This window comes from Humulus lupulus, chromosome 9 (assembly GCF_963169125.1).
Source record: "Humulus lupulus chromosome 9, drHumLupu1.1, whole genome shotgun sequence".
In the NCBI taxonomy this organism is placed as follows: Eukaryota; Viridiplantae; Streptophyta; class Magnoliopsida; order Rosales; family Cannabaceae; genus Humulus; species Humulus lupulus.
Window position 1 is genome coordinate 152,731,238 of NC_084801.1, and position 22,238 is coordinate 152,753,475.

Sequence of the window (22,238 nt, forward strand, 5' to 3'; positions counted from 1 at the left end):
GGGCACCGTATAGAATGGCCCCAGCAGAATTAAAGGTCCAATTACACGAGCTACTTGATTTGAGGTTTATCAGGCCTAGCTTCTCACCGTGGGGTGCGCTAGCCTTGTTTGTGAAGAAGAAGGATGGGTCATTGAGGATGTGTATTGATTACAAAGAGCTGAATAAGCTAACAACAAGTAGCCATTGCTAAGGATCGATGATTTATTTGACCAGCTACAGGGTAAGACTGTGTTACAATGATTGATCTTCAATCTTGTTATCACCAGCTGAGGATCAAAGACGAGGACATCCCAAAGATATCTAGTTGCATGAGGTACGTGCATTATGAGTTCTTAGTCATGTTATTTGGATTGACTAATGCCTCAGAAGCTTTTATGGATTTGATAAACAGAGTGTTTAAGGGTTATTTGGACAAATTGTGATTGTCTTCATCGACGACATCTTGGTTTATTCTCAGTCAGAAACAAAGCATGAACAACCTCTCTGGTTGGTACTACAGAGACTAAGGGAGCACAGATTGTATGCCAAGTTTAAGAAGTGTGAGTTCTGATTACTTCAGGTGACATTCCTCAGTCACATTGTTAGTAAAGATGGGATTAAGGTGAATTCAGCTGAGATTGAGGCAGTTAGGGATTGGCCAAGGCTAAGGAGCGCTTCAGAGATCAGAAGTTTTCTCGAAATGGCAGGGTATTATCACCATTTCGTAGAAGAGTTCTCAAGAATTGCTATGCCATTGATAGAGTTGACACGAAAGAACCTAAAGTTTGTATGGTCAGATAGATGTGAGAACAAATTTCATTAATTGAAGCAACGATTGATCACTGCTCCAGTTTTGAGTCATCCATTGGATCAAGAGAAGTTTGTGGTCTACTGCGATGCGTCTAGACAAATGTTAGGTTGTTTTCTTATGTAGGCTGGGAAGGTGATTGCCTATGCGTCATGATAGTTCAAATAGTATGAACAACGATACCCTACACATGACTTGGAGTTGGTAGCAGTGGTGTTTGCACTGAAGGTGTGGCGACACTATTTATATGGAGAGAAGTGCGAGAATAACAAAATTTTGAAGTGCTTCTTTACTCAGAAGGATCTGAGATGAGACAAAGACATTGGATAGAGTTTGTAAAAGAATATGATTGGGAAATCCTCTACCATCCAGGGAAAGCCAATGTGGTGGCAGATGCCTTGAGTGAGAGAGGTCCGAGACATTTATTCAGTTTGAAGCAGATATCGAGAAAGTTGGCAGAGGATATGACTAGAGTAGGGATAGAATTGGTAGTGGGCCAGTTAGCCAACACCACTCTGCAGCTACTCTTTTGGAGAGAATAAGGGAAGGTCAGATGAATGATCCCCAATTGATGAAGCACAGAGGGGATGTCCTAGATGGAGTGGTTAAGGAGTATACTTTTCAGAGATGGGTTTGCTGAGATACAAGGATCGTATTTGTGTTCCGATAGATGCGGGTATCAGATGAGAGATTCAGGATCAATTCCATACTATACCGTATTCACTGCATCCAGACACCATGAAGATGTATCAGGATCTGAAATCTTTATGTTATGGCATGTGATGAAGAAATATGTGACTGAGTATGTGGCTAAATGTCTAATGTCTCAGCAAGTGAAGGTATCTTTGAGTTGACACTAGAGACAGGCATGGATATTATAGCCTTTGGGTATCTTTGAGTGGAAATTGGAGGACATCACCATGGACTTTGTAGTTGGGTTACCTAGGACAGTGAGTCAGCATGAATCAGTATGGGTGATCGTGGAATGATATACCAAGTCGGCTCACTTTTTTCCTATGACAACAATCTATATAGTAAATCAGTATGCCGAGTTGTATGTGAAAGAGATTGTACGTCTGCATGGGGCTCCGATGTCTATTGTGTCAGATCGAGACCCCACTTTTACTTCCAAGTTTTAGGGAAGTCTGCAGAAGGCTATGGGTACACAGTTGAATTTTAGTACCGCCTATCACCCTCAGACAGATGGACAATTTGGGAGGACAATTTAGATATTGGAATACATGCTTCAGGCGTGTGTATTGGACTTTGAAGGGTCCTGGAGTAAGTACTTACCTTTGATTGAGTTTTCCTACAATAACAACTATCAATCAATGATTAGAGTGGCTCCATATGAGATGTTGTGTGGTAGGAAGTGTAGATCATCCATTCATTGGGATGAAATGGGTGAGAGGAGATATCTGGGTCCTAAAGCAGTTCAGAGGACCAATGAGGCTATAAAGAAGATTAGAGCTCGGATACTCGCCTCACAGAGTAGGCATAAAAGATATGCTGATCCTAAGCGTAAGGGTGTAGAGTTCCAAGTTGAGGACTATGTCTTTCTTAGAGTTTCACCTTTGAAAGGAGTAAGGCGATTTGGGAAGATGGGCAAGTTGATCCCTAAGTTTGTGGGACCTTTGGAGATCTTGGAGAGGATTGGACAAGTAGCCTATAGTTTGTCTTTACCCCCGTCGCTGTCAAGGGTTCATAATGTATTCCGTATTTTGATGATGCAACTCATGTATTAAGTTATGAGGATTTGGAGCTACATATAGATTTATCCTATGAGGAGCGACCAATACAGATTCTGGATAGAAAATATAAAGTCTTGAGAATGAAGACTATTCCTCTGGTTAAGTACTATGGAGGAACATCAAGGTCGAGGAAACGACCTGGGAATTAGAGTCGGACATGCAGGATCAATATCTCGAGTTGTTTAGGTAAATTTTGAGGACGGAATTTATATTTGGAGGGGATAGCTGTAACTTCCCAAAATTCCTAATAAAGCTTAGTGCATTGATTAGTGGGTTAGGCGGGCCTAATTGGATTTATATGTGGTTTTATTGAATATTTATGTGATTATGTGAATTACATGAGTTATATTATAATATGACTGATTATGCATGTTTAAGGGAATTAAACATTCTTAAAGGCCCACTTTTGTCAAAAGGGGCATTTTTCATCATTTTGACCCGTGCAGGGTATAATTGTAATTATATATGCTTATAACAACGCTTCGAATGTTTGTTTAAACATGAAAAAAGGTATTATGTATAGTTGTGTTATGTGTGAAATGCATATCTGTTGGTATCCAGTTGGATAGCTTGACATATAATCCTTGGTCGGCATTAGCATGCAGAATGCATGCCGTTATGGCTAACCCAAATCAAGAAGTGCGATACGCGCTTGTACGAATCTATAGCCACTTGAAAGAAAGGAGTGTGGGATGTGCTTGTGTGGCTCTACGGCAGCATGTATGGCTCTATAGCCGCTTGAAAGAAAGGAGTGTGGTATGTGCTCGTGTGGCTCTATGGCCGCATTGATGGATTGAATGCATGCTTGAGTGTTGGTTATAACTGCTAAGCACACTATTACTGATTTATAACTTGTTGATCATCTGATACTAGTAATGATTTATAACCTATTGATTATCTGTTTTGTTGTGTTGGAGTTTTCTTACTAAGCCTTGGCTCACAGGTGCTATGTGGTGCAGGTAAGGGCAAAGAAAAGCTTGACCGGCCATGAGTTGGAGAGCTTGGGGGGTGTACATATGCGGCCTGCTCGACCGCCACGATTGAGACTTCTTTTGGAGAACTAGGGTTTTAGTTCATTTTGCTGCTTAGGTCGGCCATGTTGTATCTTGCTTACAGTTGTAACTATTTATAAACTCTTTTATGAGATCCCATGTATATACTTAAACTTTTTAATGAACAGTAATATTCTTTTGCCCAAAATTTTTAATACCTGATCCATTAATTAACTTTAATTACACGTTTAAGTCAAAATGACTCGTTTAGCGAGTCTAGCACTATTTTAAACACACAGTGTAACGATCCCTGAATAGTAGGCGTTACACATGAGCTGCAAAAAAGTTGGATTGACAAGTTTCGTAGACATTCAATCTTGTCATGGGAACTATTTTCAAAGGAGTTCAAAAAGAAGTTTCACGCTACAAAAAGTATCAAGCCCGAAGCTTCATCTTTGGAAAATATTCGGCAACATCCAAGGGAGTCACTAAAGAAGTATCTGACCAGATTCAACATCGAGGCAGCCCGAGCTTGAGATGTTGATGATAGTAGCCACCTAATGGTAGTTCAAGCTGGAAACTTTCCAGGAAACCCCTCTAGGATGACATACAATGAAAGCTGGTGCAAACAATCACAGAGTTCACCCTTCGAGCCCAGAGGTTCATCAATGTAGAAGAGGCTATGTTGGTAGTGCAGTTGGCGCCTCTGGCCCCAATAACTACAACGAGGAACATTAGCTCAGCCTTGAGCTGGCCCACACCATCCACAACCCATCCTTCCAGTGACAATTCTTCCAAGTAGAAGAAAAATGAAGGAAATAATCATGAGGCGGACGAGAATAAAAAGAAAAAGGGAGATAAATATATCTACATTTATAATGTATATATCGAGTTCACAGATACTCAGGAAAATATACACTCGGCGAATGAGAATCAAGTTCCATTCAAGCGATCTAAGGCAATGCGCAACCAACACGCCAAATAGGAACAAAATAAATATTGTCAGTTCCACAGAGACATCGGTCACACGACTAAGGAATGCAGATTGTTAAAAGGCGAAATTGAGGGATTGATATCGAGAGGCTTCGTCGACAATATGTCTAAAACAAAAATAACACCTAAGCACAAGCTATACCTAACCAGAGGGCAGCTCAGTCCCAGCCTGTGCAACAACCTCAAGTTATTGTACCCCCTGCGAGGGAGCATAATCGACCTCCCCCAATCGGGGGAAGATGTGATAGCCATCACAGGGGGACCCCATATAGCTAGAACGAACAGAAATGCTCATAAAAAATATGTCCAGGAGTTGAAAACAGGAGATGGATCACCTTATGTCCTAGAACCTCGAGCTCCCAAACAAAAAAGGGTCGTAACCCAACCTATTACTTTCACAGATGAGGATGCCGCTCATATCAAATTTCCCCACAATGACCCATTGGTCATTACCATCCAAATCACCAATAAGAGAGTTCATTGAGTCCTGGTTGATAACGGGAGCTCACTGAACATCCTTTATAAGGGGACTTTAGAGAAAATGGGTTTGTCTGTTTGAGACTTAAAAACCTATGCAACCACCTTGTATAGGTTCTTTGGAGAAGGGATTTCCAACACAGGGGAAATTGATCTCCCAAAAACATTGGAAGAGTATCCAGTCTCGATAACTAAAATGTTTGAGTTAATTGTAGTGGACACCTCATCAGCCTATAATGTTTTGCTTAGGAGACCAACCCTGATTGGGCTGGCGGCATCGACGTCAATAAGACACTTGGCACTAAAATTCCCGATACCAAGTGGAATCAGAACGTTGAAGGGAGATTAATTAGTAGCTTGAGAGTGCTACAACAACTCCATGAGAGGAAAAGATGATTCAAGTGCTCAAACACTAGTTGTGATTGAGGAAATATGAGGGAGAATTTTTGAGGTGGAAGATGAGATCAACCCAAGAACAGGAGAAGACAGGTCTGATCTTGGTCCGATAGAGGAGCTTGAAGACATTTAACTCGAGGAAAAAGACAACACTAAGGTGGAGAAGATAAGGAAGAACCTCACCAAGGAAGCGAGATAGCAGTTAATCCACTTCATGAGGGAGAATCAAGATGTTTTTGCATGGTTTCATTTGGCTATGATCGGGATCGATCCCAATAAAAAAAGCCATGCACTAAACATAGACGAAAACTTCCCCCCAAAGCAACAAAAAAGAAGGCTCCTTGACAATGATATGAAGCAAGCCTTAAAAGAAGAAGTTGATAGATTAAAGGAAAATCGGTTCATCAGAGACGCCTTTTATCCAGATTGGATTTCCAATCCAGTTTTGGTCCCAAAACTGAATGCCAGGTGGCGAACCTACATTGATTACTCAGACCTAAATAAGGCATCCCTAAAGGATTGCTTTTCGTTTCCTCGTATCGATCAGCTTGTAGATGCAACATCAGGTCACGACATCATGTCATTCATGGATGATGACTCTAAATATAGCCAGATAGTAATGCATGCTCCTGACCAAGAACACATGAACTTTATGATGGATAAGAGGCTATATTGCTACAATGTGATGCCATTCGGGCTCAAAAATGCAGGAGCAACGTATCAGAGGTTGGTGAATCGTATGTTCACTAATAAGATTGGAAATAACATGGAAGTTTATGTGGATGATATGCTCGTAAAATCCAAACACAATAATAACCATGTAGATGACCTCGCGGAGTGTTTCATTATACTTCGAAAATTTAACACGAGACTTAACTCATAAAAATGCTTATTTGGGGTATCGTCGAGAAAGTTTCTAGGATTCATAGTGAACGCTCGAGGCATCGAAGCAAACACATATAAGATTAAAGCCTTAATAGATATGCCTTCACCTTGAAAGTATAAATATGTCCAAATTTTAATTGGACAAATGGAGGCCTTAAACAGGTTCATCTCAAAATCCATGGACAAATGCCTACCCTTCTTTAATCTTTTATGACGGGGAAAGAAGTTCGAACGGACGGAGGAGTGCGAGCTTGCATTTCAAGCCCTTAAGAAGCACCTTGTCTAGCCTCCAATTTTATCTAATCCAGTATTGGGAGAAATACTGTACTTATACCTCGCCACAACTGAGCATGCAATCAGTGTCACATTAGTTCGAGAGGACAAAAAAGTGCAAAAACGAGTCTACTATTTCTGTAAACGAATCTTAGGGGCTGAGTCACGGTACTCTACAATGGAAAAGCTTGCATTATGCCTAGTGCATGCGTCTCAAAAGTTGCGACCTCATTTCTAGGCACACCAAATACACGCGCTGACTGATCAAACATTAAGACAAATATTGTCAAAACATGAGGCATCCAGTTGACTATAGAAATGGGTAGTTGAACTCAGACAATTTGAGATCACATACCACCCAAGAACAACAATAAAGGGCCATGCCCTGGCTGATTTCATAACAAAATGCACAGAGATATCCAACAAAAAAGTCACAACCCCAGCTTGAGAACTGTGGAGATTTTATGTTGATGGATCCTCCAATGAAAATGGATTGGGGCAGGTATTATACTAATTGTAACGTCCTCCTAATCAAGGACCTTTACATTGTATAGTTTAATTAGTGCTTAACTCACTAAACGAGTCCTTTGAGTTTAAGTCGTGTAATTAAAACCAACCACAGTTTTAGGTACTAAAATGTTCGGTCAAAAGTCAACGATTTCATTAAAAAGGTTTGACTACAATAAATGGGATCCCATCACAGTTTAAAACGGTTACAAAGACCCAAAAGTGAATACAAAAGGCAACCTAGGTGGAAAAATCAGGGTCCAACCCTAGCATAACTGATAGCCTCGGCCGTGGTGAAAAAGCAGGCCACATATGTACACTCTACCCCTAAAACTCTCCAACTCATGGCTGGTCCAGTTTTCCTTTCCCTTACCTACACCATTTAGCACCTGTGAGCCAAGGCTCAGCAGGAAAACATAAACATGCTTATAAGCAGTACATTATCATATCACAGATTCAAAATTAACATGCCCAGTAGTAATAATCCTACTCATGCATCCAATTAATCCAAATGAGTGGCTATAGAGTCACACTAGGGCGTATTGCCCATTATTCATACAACCGGCCTTAGAGCTGGCCAAGAGGGTCTGATGCTTAACATTTTAGATGAACTAAGGCGTGTTCAAGCGTATATCTCGCTTTTGGGTTGGCTTAACCCTATCAGCCAGTGTTTAGCAGGTTACTGTCGCTCTTCATTCCTGGGTCGAGCCTTTGAACCCTCGACTTATAAGCCGAGTCCATTAACCTTCAACTGAAAAGTTGAATCCTATAAAGTTTGACTAATAAGCCGAGTCTTTTAACTCTTGATTGATAAGTTGAGTTCTTAACCTTTGACTAATAAGTCAAATTTGTGGTCTTTGACTAATAAGTCGAGTTTGTAACCTTCGACTCATAAGCCGAGTCTTTGTTCTTCGACTAATAAGTTAAGTCTTTTAACCTTCAACTGATAAGTCGAGTCTTTGGTCTTCGAAAAATAAATCGAGTCCTTTAACCTTTGATCGTTAAGTTGAGCATGTGATCTTCGACTGATAAGTAGAGTCCCTTAACCTTCGATTGATAAGTCAAGTCTGTAATCTTCGACTGATAAGTTGAGTCTTTTAACCTTTGACTGATAAGTCGAGTCTTTGGTATTCGACTAATGAGTTGATTCCTTTAACCTTCGACTGATAAGTCGAGTCTGTAATCTTAGACTAATAAGTCAAGTCCTTTAACCTTCGACTGATAAGCCGAGTTTGTAATCTTCGATTGATAAGGTGAGTCTTTTAACCTTCGACTGATAAGTCAGGTCTGTAATCTTCGACTGATAAGTCGAGTCTTTTAAACCGACTATACCCTTAACTATTAAGCCAAACTCCTCATCAGATAACATAGATAAATCTTCAACTTATAAGTTGAGCTTCCCCAATCAGATATACAACTCAACATTTATTACATAACATAGGTAACCACAACACATTCAATATGTTTAATAAACCATTCTCAACATAACATTAATTCTGTACTATAATCAGATCGAACCCTAAACGCAGACCGGGTGCAATCTTCTTACCTCAGGTCCGATTATAGCGTAATAATAAGAACGACCCTCGAGCACAATCCCAGTTCCAAGCCCCTAGAGATAACCTAGTCACAATGATAATATAGGATCTTGTCAATAACGAGAAAATAAAGGCTTCTAGATCGAGTCCTAGCCTTCGGGACGTCAAGTTCTACTAAACTAAGTAGTAGAATCGATCATGAGCCCTTAGGTGTGAGTTCCCGCACTAAAAACCCATTCGGGGCTAAAAACCCCTTAAACACCGCAGCCTCAATCACCTGTGCCGCGGCATGCCCAAGTCAGAGGCCCCAACCTCCTTTTTTATTGAACACGCGCCGCGCCGCGCCCTTGCGTCAGAACTCTTCCTTTGCCTCTGGGTTAAAGAGGGCCGCGACACTCCAAGAACAGGGTTGCGGCCTGACCCTACGAACCCATAATTCTCTAGTTTTTCTTTAGCCAAACTCAATCAAAATCACCCCAAATCAATCCTAGAATCTCAATTCAATCCCCATAATAGATTCAACATCTTTCCAGCAACAATACCCAACTTAAAACTTGATGGAAAACTCATCAAAACCCAAAATCCAACACTTGAGCCACAAGTTCAAGAACACCAAAACCTTTAACAAAATTCAATTAAAACAAAGGTTAGAACTTTACATGAGCTATGATTAAGTTCCCCCTAGCTGTAGCTAATCCAATTCTAGAGGTAAGCCTCCAATCTCCCAAGCTTCAGCCAACAATTCCTTAGCTTTTCTTCAATTAACTCCCTTAGAGAAAAGAGAGAGAAAGATGGGGAATGAGAGTCGGTTGGTGCTATTATGAGTGTTTATTTTCTTAAGGCTTAAGTCAATTAAGCTAATCCCGAGGCTCGGGGTACCAAAAACATTCCCAAGGATAAAATGGTCACAGTCCCCGGTATTCCCTCCTAATCTCACTAACTCCAAATATATCATCAATTATTCATTCCCGATACCTGATAACCCGATAACGTTCTAGATACCCAAAATACCCCTTGACTCACCCCGAGTCGGGTATTAGGTCTCGTTGTGACATTCCCGCTAACTTGCTCCCTAGGATGGACTCGTGTCGAGTAACCCAAATAAATCCACATAATAATGTGGTCTCACACATATATCACATATACACAATTATACCCATAACGGGCCAAATTATTAAAATTTCCCTTCTAATAAGTAATGGGCCCACATGCATATTTAATACCCCTAACACATGCATTTCTAGTCATATTAGCATATAACTCACATAATTACACAATTACACACAAATATAATTCATATAAGCATATAATTCCATAAATTTCCATCCTTGCCCCTTAATCAAGGCCCTAAGCCATATTTAGGTAATTTGGGGCGTGACAATAATCCCCTCATAGAAATTTCATCCTCGAAATTTTATCTGTACCGCTCGGGATACTAATCCCGCATTTCTAATTCCAGTTCCCAGATCGCTCCCTTGACCATGTTGTTCCTATGTAATACCTTAACCAGAGGCATAGTTTTGTTCCTCAAAACCTTATTCTTTATGTCTCATATCTGGACTGCATGTTCCTCATAGGAGAGATCTGCTTGAAGTGTCATATCCTCATAACTCAACACATGAATCTCATATAATACATGTTTCCTCAACATGGAAATATGACATACATTATATACAGTCGACAATGCCGAAGGTAAGACCAATCTATAGGCCACCTGACCGATCCTTTTCAAGATTTCAAGTGGTCCTACAATATCTGAATAATCCTCTACCATCAGTCTGAGGATGACAAGTTGTACTAAACTTCAGCTGTGTGCTCATCGCCTTCTATAACCTTCCCCAAAACTTGGAAGTAAAGATAGGGTCCCTATCCGATAAGACATACCTCGAAATCCCATGAAGGTATACTATCTCTCTCACATAGATATCTGCATACTCGTCAACTATATCGTTCGTCCTCACTGATAAAAGTGAGATGACATTGTATACCGGTCCATAATAACCCAAATTGAATCATGTTGACCCACTATCCTGGGCAATCCCACCATGAAATCCATCGTGATGTTCTCCTACTTCCACTCTGGAATACTCAAAGGTCGTAATAGCCTTACAGGAATCTGATACTCTGCCTTGACCTACTAACAGGCCAGGCACTTTGCCACGTACTCACTCGCGTCCCTCTTCATCCCAGGCCACCAATATAAAATTTTCAGATCCTATTACACGTTTATGGTGCTTGGATGTAGAGAATAAAGATTAGTATGAGATTCATTCAGAATCTCCTGTCTAATCCTAGCATCCATTGGAATTAATATCTGATCCTTATACTTTAATAAACTCATGTCTACTACTATATAGTCCTTAGCTATTTTAGCTAGGACATCCCCTCTAATCTTTCCAATTTGCGGGTCACTCAACTGTTTTTTCTTTGATCCTCTCCGAAAGAGTAAACTGAAGCATAATGTTGGCCAAATGTCCCACAAATAACTCTATTCCAGCTCTAGTCATATTCATCAACTGACATGATGCATAGACAATCACCTTTTAAGTTCTTGAAAGTTGTTCCCACACTTATTTGACTAGGCAAACTTTTGATTTTTTTGCGTGTCAGTTTTGTCAATGCGGTAACCATCCTTTAGAATCCTTCCACCAGACACATGTAATACCCTGCCAATCCAAGGAAACTCTTGATCTTTGAGGCGTTCCTTGGCCATGGATAATCTCTGACTGAGAGTATACCAAAATATCGTTGGTAGAGACGATCACAAATCGATTTAAAAATTCCCTGGGCACCTTATTCATAAATTCCATAAGTGCTATTGGGGCATTAGTTAATCCAAATGGCATAATTAAGAACTCATAATACCCATATCTGATGCCAAAATCAGTCTTTGGTATATCCTTCTCCCTGATCCTCAGCTGGTCATAACCAGATCAAAGATCTATCTTGGAGAATACATCTTACTCTATAACTGAACCTTTAATTCCTTCTGCTCTGTTGGAGCCTTTCAATACGATGCCCTAGACACTGGTTCCATCCTTGGTACCGTTTCAATAACAAACTCTTTCTTTCTATGTAGAGGTAACCCTAACAAATCCTCTAGAAACACATCCATAAACTCACCGACAAATCCAGTCTGTCGTGGTCCCACTAGCACGACCTGAGTGATATCCACCACACTAGCTATGACTCTTATGCATCCTCTTTGCAACATGTCACCAGCTCTAAGTACATATATCATAAGTATATGGGGTCCATGCCTAGTGCCAACAAATACAAAGGGGTCCTCACCCTTATGCTAAAAGCTTACCGTCTTCTTCTTGCAACCTATCGTTGCCCCATTCTTGGCTAACCAATCTATACCCAAGGTCATATCAAATTCGGTCTTACCCAAATCTATGAAGTCAACTGACAACTCTCTACCATCCACTCCCACTAGTAATGACCTGACCCATCTCCTGGAAACCACTAACTCCCTAGTAGGCAACAAAGTTGCAAAATCCACTGCATAATATCCCCATGGTCTACACAACTTATCAATCACCCTACTAGATGCAAGGGAATGTGTAGCCCCAGAACCAATCCAAATTGTATATAGGGTCCTAGCACTAGAAAGCTGACCTGTAACCACTGAGGGACTAGTCTCAGCCTCTGCCTGAGTCAGGGTGGACACCCGAGCCGGCATCAGGCTGTCCACCTTCCTTGGTTCTGTTTTTTTTCCTTTATTCTCAGGCAATCTTTCCTCAGGTGTCCCACAATTCCGCAGATGAAGAATTCCTTCACCCGACATTCCCCAATATGGCACTTCATGCACCTAGTACACTCTGGGAAATACTCTCCAGGTCTCACCACCACCTTGGCAGTCTATCTGCACGCCTCGTGGCCTTCTATTTGGCCCTGGAGCTGAAAATGTATCTAGAGTCTTTCTCTTTTGGTCACTAGGGCCTCTACCCCTACAAAGGTCTGCAAAAGGAGGTCCCAGCCTCCTAAAATCCCTTTTGGCTATACTCTTGCACCAGATCTCGTTCTCTATGCTCTCAATTGTGTCTTCTCAACAACCTGTGTATAAGTAGTCACTCCTACAGTGGTGATGCGAACATCCCGGACTATCATAAACTATAGCCCCTAGAGAAACCTCTCCCTTCTGGTCCCATTAGTGGGCACTAGATCCCTGAAAAACTTTGCCAATCTGTCGAACTTCAAAGCATAGTCGGTCACTATCATGTTACCCTGAAGTAACTTGCTGAACTCTTCAACGTTCGCAACTTTAACTGCGTCATTGTCATATTTCTCGTTTAATAGAGTTCCGATTCCTTCTCGTTCCATAGTGTTTACAGCCCTGGTCTGGGATACGACCTCCCACCATATTCGATCACCCCCCTGAAACATGTAAGTGGTGCAGGCCACTCTCTCACTACCACCTAACCTCATAAAATTGCAGAATGGTGGTTATCATAGCCATCCACTGTTCAGCCTTCAGTGGGTCTGAGCTACCCTAAAAAACTGGAGGGTGTTGTTTCTTGAACTCTCCATACAAGGGTTCCCATCTATCTCCCCCTGCCTGGGGCTGTACTGCCGCTGGTACCCCTGGTTGTTTCATTGCTGGTATTGCGGGTGGTAGGTTCCCTGCTGGAACCTGATGCTTCCTCAAGAGGCGGATCTCATCCTCCTACCTCTACAACCTAGCTTGCATATCAGCAAGCAACTGCTGCCAGTTCTCTAGAGCTGGCGGTGGGGCCTGGCCATGGTCATTCTCTTCCCTGGCCTGTATCTCTTGGCCAGCCAACCTCTCTGACCTTCAAGGAAACATACTTACAACAAGCTCACTTTGTAGTGATCAATTCGACCGTTAAGTAAGTGATAACTATACCTCTTGCCACCTAACAGTCCATGGCTGAACAAATAAATAGATGCATGGCTAATAAGCATGCCAACACATAATATATTAAACGATGGTGCTATAAGCACTTCTTGATATTCATCAGCAAATAGCAACGCTAATAAGCATTTCTGGCATTCATAAGCGATAACGATACAAATGAGCATGTTAAAGCATTTTTACATATATAGCAATGCTACCATGCCAGTATTAACAGTGCTAATAAGCATTGCCTGGCCTATATGCAATTAACATCGCAAATAAGCAGTTCAATAACTTTCACATACAACAATCATGCTAATAAGCAAGTCAATATATATTCATGCTCAATCAGGGTACTAATAAGCACATTCTTCTCAGTATTCATAACTGTAATAGTGCTAATAAGCACATCCCTTATCATGCACACAACAGTCAAGGGCCAGACCCTATCAGTATAACTCATGATTCCAAATAAAGCATGAAAATAAGACATTCACATGTCGATTAGGCAGGTAAACACGAATTAACATAAATAGTTACTGAACCCTGAGTCGAGCTTGTCTTCAACTGCGAGTGTACATGCCTAGCCAATCTTTTGGAACCAATAAACCTAAACCACTCTGATACCAAGTTGTAACATCCTCCTAATCAAGGACCATTACACTGTGTAGTTTAATTAGTTCTTAACTCGCTAAACAAGTCATTTGAGTTTAAGTCGTGTAATTAAAACCAACCACAAGTTTAGGTACTAAAAATTTCGGTCAAAAGTCAACGATTTCATTAAAAAGGATTGACTACAATACATAGGATTCCATCCTAGTTTAAAACGGTTACAAAGACCCAAAAGTGGATACAAAAGCTGACCTAGGCGGCAAAATCAGAGTCCAACCCTAGTTCCAATGATAGCCTCGGCTGTGGTGGACGAACATGCCATAATGTACACTTTTCCCCTAAAACTCTCCAACTCATGGTTGGTCTAGCTTTTCCTTCCCTTTACCTATACTGTTTAGCACCCGTGAGTGAATGCTCAACAAGAAAACATAAACATGCTTATAAGCAGTACATTATCATATCACAAATTCATAACTAACATGCCTAATAGTAATAACCCTACTCATGCTTGCAATTAACCAAGATGAGTGGCTATAGAGTCACACTAGGGCGTATTTCCCATCTTTCATACAACCGGCCTTAGAGCTGACCAAAAGGGTCTGATGCTTAACGTTTCAGATGACCCTAGGGGCGTTCAAGCATATATCTTGCTTCTGGGCTGGCTTAACCCTATCGGCTAGCGTTTAGCACGTTACTGCCGCCCTTAACTCCTAAGTTAAGCCTTTAAACCCTCAACTTATAAGCTGAGTCCATTAACCTTCGACTGATTAGTCGAGTCCTTAAAAGTTTGACTGATAAGTCGAGTCTTTTAACTCTCGACTGATAAGTCGAGTTCTTAACCTTCAACTAATAAGTCAAATTTTTCGTCTTTGACTAATAAGTCATGTTCGTAACCTTCGACTGATAAGTCACATCTTTTAACATTCGACTGATAACTCAAGTCTGTTGTCTTTGACTGATAAGTCGAGTTCTTAACCTTTGCCTAATAAGCTGAGTCTTTGGTCTTTGACTAATAAGTCGAGTCTTTTAACCTTTGAATGATAAGTCGAGTCTTTGGTCTTCGACTAATAATTTGAGTCCTTTAACCTTCGACCGATAAGTTGAGTCGGTGATCTTAGACTGATAATTCGAATCCTTTAACCTTCGACTGATAAGTCGAGTCTTTTAACCTTTGACTGATAAGTCGAGTCTTTGGTCTTCAACTAATAAGTAGAGTCCTTTAACCTTCGACTGATAATTCGAGTCTGTGATCTTCGATTAATAAGTCGAGGCCTTTAACCTTCGACTGATAAATTCGAATGCAGATGCTTTGGCTTGTCTCGCAACAACTAGGGGAGTCGACATGCTTAATGTGGTTCTAGTAGTGTTCCTCCCACATACTAGTATAATTGAGCTAAACACAACTGAGGTCAATATGATTGATTCGCGACCTACATGGATGACTCCTATAATCGACTACCTCGAAACTAGAATCCTCCTTAAAGACTGAAATGAGGCTTGGAAGTTGATGTACAAAATTCCAAGATATACTATCCTGGAAGGGAAACTATATTGAAGGGGGTATTCCATGCCCTTATTGCGATATGTAACTCTGCTTGAGGCTAAAAGAATCCTTGGAGAAATTCATGAGTGGTTTTGTGGAGATCACACTAAGGGGCATAGCCTCTCCAAGAAGGTCATCGAGTAAGGATATTTCTGGCCTACACTAAAATAGAAGCATTCGCGTACATAAAACATTGCGAAAAATGTTAGCGATTTGCATCGATACCGAGAGCTCCACCAACCGAGCTCACCATGATGAGCTCCTTATGGCCATTCGCAGTATGGGGCATAGACATCAATTGATCATTACCCATAGGAAAGAGATGAGTTAAATACACAGTAGTGACAGTGGATTATTTCACTAAATGGACCAAGGCTGAACCTATATCCACTATCACTTCGAAAAAGTCCTGGCCTTCATGGTTAAATATATAATATGCCAATATGGGATACTAAGGAAAATAATTTTGGATAATGGAACCTAATTCGACTGCGAGTTGTTTACTCAATTTTGTGAAAAAATGGGATAATAAAAAGCTTCTCTTCAATAGCTCATCTGCAGAAAAATGGCCAGATCGCAGCTGTAAACAAGACCTTAAAGAGTTCGATGAAGAAACATCTTGAAGAGGCCAAAGGAAAATGACCTCAAGAATTATTGCAAGTTTTATGGTCTTATCAAAAGACAGCTCGAATCTTGACTAGACACACGCCATTCTCGTTAGCCTATGGCTGTGAGGCCATGTTGCCAATCAAGGTCAGGTTTCGACACTAAGACGCGAGGCATATACACAAGACTTGAACCAATCATAGCTTGAATAATCCCTAGAACTAATAGAGGAAAAGTGAGTTGAGCTCAACTTAAGAATGTTGCGTGTCAACAACGCGCCACAAGGTACTTTAACAAGAGGGTTCGAGACAGACACTTTGGATTGAGAGGCTTGGTACTTAGAAGAGTATTTTTTGCCACATGAGACACATCAACAAGAGTGCTTGGGCCTAATTGGGACGGGCCCTACCAAATTAAATCTACCATTTGACTTGGAGTCTACAAACTAGCTTGACTAAATGGAGAATTAGTTCCACGAGCTTGGAATGGTGAACATCTACGACCATATTATCAATAAATTATGGAAAGATGTTTATTTAGTTGTAACCAAACTTGTATCTATTTTTTCAGTATTATCAATAAAATACTCTTCATTTTCATTATTTTTATTTTTTATAATTTTTTGCTTGCTATAAATATTCAATAGCCTAAGATTTCACAATCATAGGATTTTAAGGGGGCATAAGTGGTATAAAACCACAAACTCAAAAAAATAAAGCAAAAATAAAAACAATTATCAAGTGCATGGATCATAAACCAAACACAAAACTGATTAAATACGAGCATAGAATAACTAACATTCATTTCAAAATCTTTAAGTTAGGAAATTTTTGCACACATACGATTTCAACCTCGAAACCATTATCATGGATGAGAATGAGAAATGTTTACTAAACAAGAAATAACTAGGCCAATAACACTGCACACCATTAAGTGTTTTTCAAAGAGAAGATACATGGTGTAAGTAGAATTTGACCTTTACAAAAATGAAATCGAACTAAGAGCAAACAAATAAACCATGTATGATTATATCGAAATTTGAGACAAGCTCGAAATATACTTGTGTGGGTAAAAAAGTATGATCAAAGCCATTTCAAAATCTTTAAGTTCGAAATTTTTTGCACACATACGATTTCAACCTCGAAACCATCATCATGGATGATGATGAGAAATGTTTACTAAACAAGAAATAACTAGGCAAACAACACTGCACACCATTAAGTGTTTTTCAAAGAGAAGATACATGGTGTAAGTAGAATTCGACCTTGACTAAAACGAGATCGAACCAAGAGCAGACAAATAAACCATGTATGATTATATCGAAATTTGAGACAAGCTCGAAATATACATGTGTGGGTAAACACGTATGATCAAAGCCATATATTGAAAGCTCAAAATATTTCGATAAAGAAATATGATGCATAGTATAAAGGCCAAAATTATAAGTAGACAATGTGAATAAAATTTTTGAAACAGAAAGTTAAAAGCATAAAACTACTGTTAGAAAAATATTTACATAATTAAAAGATAATGAAATAGCTCAACCATGCGAGCTATAATTTTTTTTGGCCACAAGGACCTTAAATATTTACAATATATATATATATGGGTCACAGCCCAAGAAAAATACTTCATGGTTTGGTGGCTCCGGTATCCACCTCACCTGTTTCTTCTGTGGCATTGACAGTCTCCTTGGATGAAATAGCAACCTTTTCTTCCTCCAATCAAGCCTTCCATCTCTCCAAATATTACTCCTCTTTGCTTGCGAGAAAGCTGGTATCAAGGTCGAGGTTCATAGCCCAAATCCGGTACATGGCCAGGTCAATGGTGCTATCTTTTTTGGCCTAAACTCCTCCAAAAGACGAGCCTTCTCACCCTCCATGACCTAGAAGGTGGTAGTCTTTTCCTCCTCGAGCTTGGCATTAAGCTTTTGAACCCTTTCAAGGTCAGCTGTTTTGGAGGACAACTTTAGCAATTTTGTTTCCAACATCAATGTTCTTGTTTCAAGCTCCTTCTTGGTCTCCTCAAGTAATTTCTTCGCCCATTTAAGGGCATCCTTAGCTCAGGTCTGGGTGGCCTTAGCATCATGAGCATGCTCACGGTTGGTGGCTGTCTCATGATTCAAGATTTGATATTGGCGAATGAAGGTTAAAAGGATCTACATCAAGAGGAAATTGTTAAAGCAAGCAAAGACAGATAAATATAGCTTTGAAATAAACAAGCAACAATACATACTGAGGCGTACAACTCGCCAAATTTATCAAAGAGGGTGGTGGCATTGTCACAACCCCTCAGGAACTCCTAGTGGGGACCTTGAAGGTTGTTGTAGGCGCCCCCCCAGGCGAGTAAGGGCCTCTAAACTAAGCTCGACACCAGTAAGACATATCTAGGATTACTTTACATCCGTCAGACGGGCCAGGGGAAGCTTCGTCTTGAGCCTTATTTCCCGATAAAGAAGGTCTATCAGGGGAAGGGTTGGAGGCTTTCAAGCTCAAACCCCTTTTCCTCTTCTTTGAAAAGGGTTTGAGGGTGGGGATTGGTACATCTTCCTATCTCGAGTACTTTCGAGTCCCAACATCATCTGTAGACTCGCCATTTCCAAGGAGACCACATGAGCAGAGTTTATCCTCTTGAAGGAGATAATGAAGAGACTGTTGGTCGTATGTGAGCTTTAGGATGTTAATTCAACGATCCATCATCTCCTTGGTCGGCTTCCGGAAATCATAATTTGTTGTATAAAAATGAGGCCATTCGTTCAAAAGAATTGGGTCTTGACATTCAGAGGATGGTTAGGAATTTCCTCGAACAATCGCTTCTCTTGAGGCAAGCTCGAGAGATAATAGAATCCATCTCCACCCTTGGCTTGTCTAGGGTTGCTTTTCAAGTAGAAAAGATATAAAATCTCTTAAGGCGAGGGTCCTTTCACCTCATCTTGTGATAAAGTGACCTCAGCACCGCTAAAACTCGGTAGGAGTTGGACTAGTATTGGAAGGAAGCAATACCGATCCAATTAGTGAACTTCCTAAAGTAATCTTTAAAGGGAAGAAGTGCCCCAGCTTGCGTATGCTCGCGACTCCATGGTGCGAGCATGAGTTTCCTTTTCGGGTTGGCTTCACACGAAGCATGGCTACTTTTTTTGTTGGGCTCCGGTACTTGACACATTAATTTGTTGGATAATTTGAGGCCATGACAAGACAGAATGTCCAAAATAAGTCTTGTGGTGGTAATGGAACACTTATAATGGCCAGCCTCGAAAAATGTAGTCTTTGAGGCAGGAAGGGATGTGATTTTTGAGGATGATGGTTTAGAGGATTGGCTCGAAGAACTCTCCATAAGTTTGAAGGAGAGTTCGTGTAAATAGTAGGCGACGCTAACTTTAAGCTTGGGGTCAAAGGATTTGGGTGGATTTCAAGGTTGGGATCAGGGTAAATGGTGAACCACAACTTTTTCCTTTTTCCCTCTTCGACCTCAGCAATTTGACGTCGAAAGTGTGCACGTGTATCTTCAAGCTCGAGACGATCTTCATGCTCTCGAATCAGTCGTTGATTTAGAGTGAAGGGAGAATCAACTCGAGGCAATGGGGGATGGTAAGGAATTTCAAGGTCGAGCCCCCCACCGATTTTTGGAAGACTGCATCATCTAACAAGAAAGAAAAGGGCGAAGGCCCATTGCTTAGAAAGAATTGTGAAGGAAAAATCTTGAAAAATTCGACCTCGAAAGCTCAAAATAGCAAGATGAAATTTTTGAATAATTACGACCTGGTTAGGCTAAAAAAATTGAGAGTGTATCCACTTAAAGTGGGTGAATTGGCTTCCAAATCGGGGCTATCCCGATTTTCTAGGAAGAAATGGGCGGTTACCCAGAATGGGTTATTCTTGGTTTGTGCGCATAAAAACTCTATTCTAAAGCCCCAAGTCTTGTTCAACACGAAACCCAAGTCTACTATATTCAAGACCTAGAAAAGATACAATTTCTAACCATATTTACCATATACAAACCTATTTTTATCCCTAAATATCTTAGAAAACAAATCAAAATACCCATTTTTCCATAAATCCACAAGAAATGAATCAAGAATGCCTAAAAAAAAACCATGCATAATTAAGGGAGATCAGAAACTTACACGTTGGAAGTTGATGATGAAACTGGAGTATCGACTGGTAATATTTATACAAAGAAATTATTGGGAACTCATTTTTGAATGGAGATCGAGTGGGAAATTGAGGGATTTTGGAGATATCTTTCTTTTTTCTTGAAGAAAACACTCTAGTTTTGTTTTGAAATGTTGGGAATGAAAGTGATGAGAGGGAAGGAAAGAGAAGGGTATATATAGGCTGGGAAATGGGAAATCGGTAAGAGGATCTGGGCCTGTAAAGTTAAATTGGCATTTGACCTGAGGGCTATCATTTAACCTAAAAAACTAGCGACAAAAAGGGGCTAGTGAAAAGACATGGGCAGAAGAAGAGTATTTGAATGCTCTCAGTATACATCCATATGTTGACACATGTCCACACTCGAGTGTGGTAGGTGGGTACGTTTACTGAAAAAGAAGTTCAAAAGTTTCCTTTTCATGGGGCTCGAAAAGATACTTTCAGGGGAAAAATGTTACACCCCAAATTTTGAGATATAAAAAGCAATCTCGAAATGTAGGCTCGCAAGTGCGGAGATCAAATATACAAAGAGTGATCTGCATGATTACTTACACAGATAGTTAATTACTTTAAGATGCCACATCATGGAAACCTAAGCATGCAATGTGAACTCGAAGGTAAAGCATCCAAAGGACATACTCGAGAGTCTGATAGATGAGGAGGCGACGTTATTGTTACATTGAGATCAAAACATCTTGTAGGCTCGAAGACGCATTGAGGTAACAGTGTGTTCACGGTTATAAATCCCTACAATTATGGGCTTAGTTGAAACATTGTGTAAACAACCCTATTTTTAAGGGATTTTAGTATAATTAATATATTTGATTGTATTTAATATATTCATTTGTATTTCAAAATTCAAATGAGATATCTTGTAACTTCCCTAAAATTAAGGGAGGAATATCTTCTAAACCGGGTCTATAAATTGTCTGGACATAGTCATTTATAAGCGGGCGCACAAATTGGTACTCAAATCTTTGTGAAATTGCTTTCAAGGCTTTAAATGTAGAAGATTTATTCAATAAAAGTGACTCGTGGACGTAGGTAGATTTAACTAGTGAACCACGTAAAAAATCTTGGTTTTTTCTTTTCTTTCTTTATTATAAGTGCTTAATCGCTCTTATTCTTAGTTGATGAAAAATATCGTCAACACTCTGCATATGGTTGAATACTTGAATTTGGATAATAAATAGAGAGGAAAACATAGACAATTGCTTTTAAGATGTTTGAATAATTTGTTCAATGGTTTTCTGCAGATTTTTTTGGGAAAATGTGACCTTGTTTTTTTACTATGCCCACATGGTACAATATACTCTCTTTTTTGGATGCCATAACAATAGTTCTCAAGAAAGGTGGAGGATGGAAGATAGAGAAAATATTATTTTTTTATTAATTTTTTTTTTAGATTTTTATTATATAAAAGTATACTTATAATTAAGTATTTTATTTTATGTTATTTTAATTCAAATGTAAATTTCTATTTCACATCTCTGTTAGAAAACTAATTATGATTTAATAGTTGGACTTAATTGTCATGGTTTGATGAACTAAGGACTATTGCTTAATAAAATCTAGGGACCAAAGTGACAATATATATAACTCAAGGGGAAATAGTGCTAAAATCCCATTTTTATCGAAAAACTAAGACAACGCATATAAATAGCCTTTACATAAGACTAAAAGCTATTCAAAAGAAATGTGGGACAACTACAACATTTATTTCATTCACATTTTTCCAACATATTAATCCCTTATTTCTTGTGTTAATATTAATTAATTAAAGATTCATTATATTATTTCCCTAACTAATTCATAAACACAAATTAGTATGAGTGAAAGGCTTGTAATTTTTAATTGCATATGTT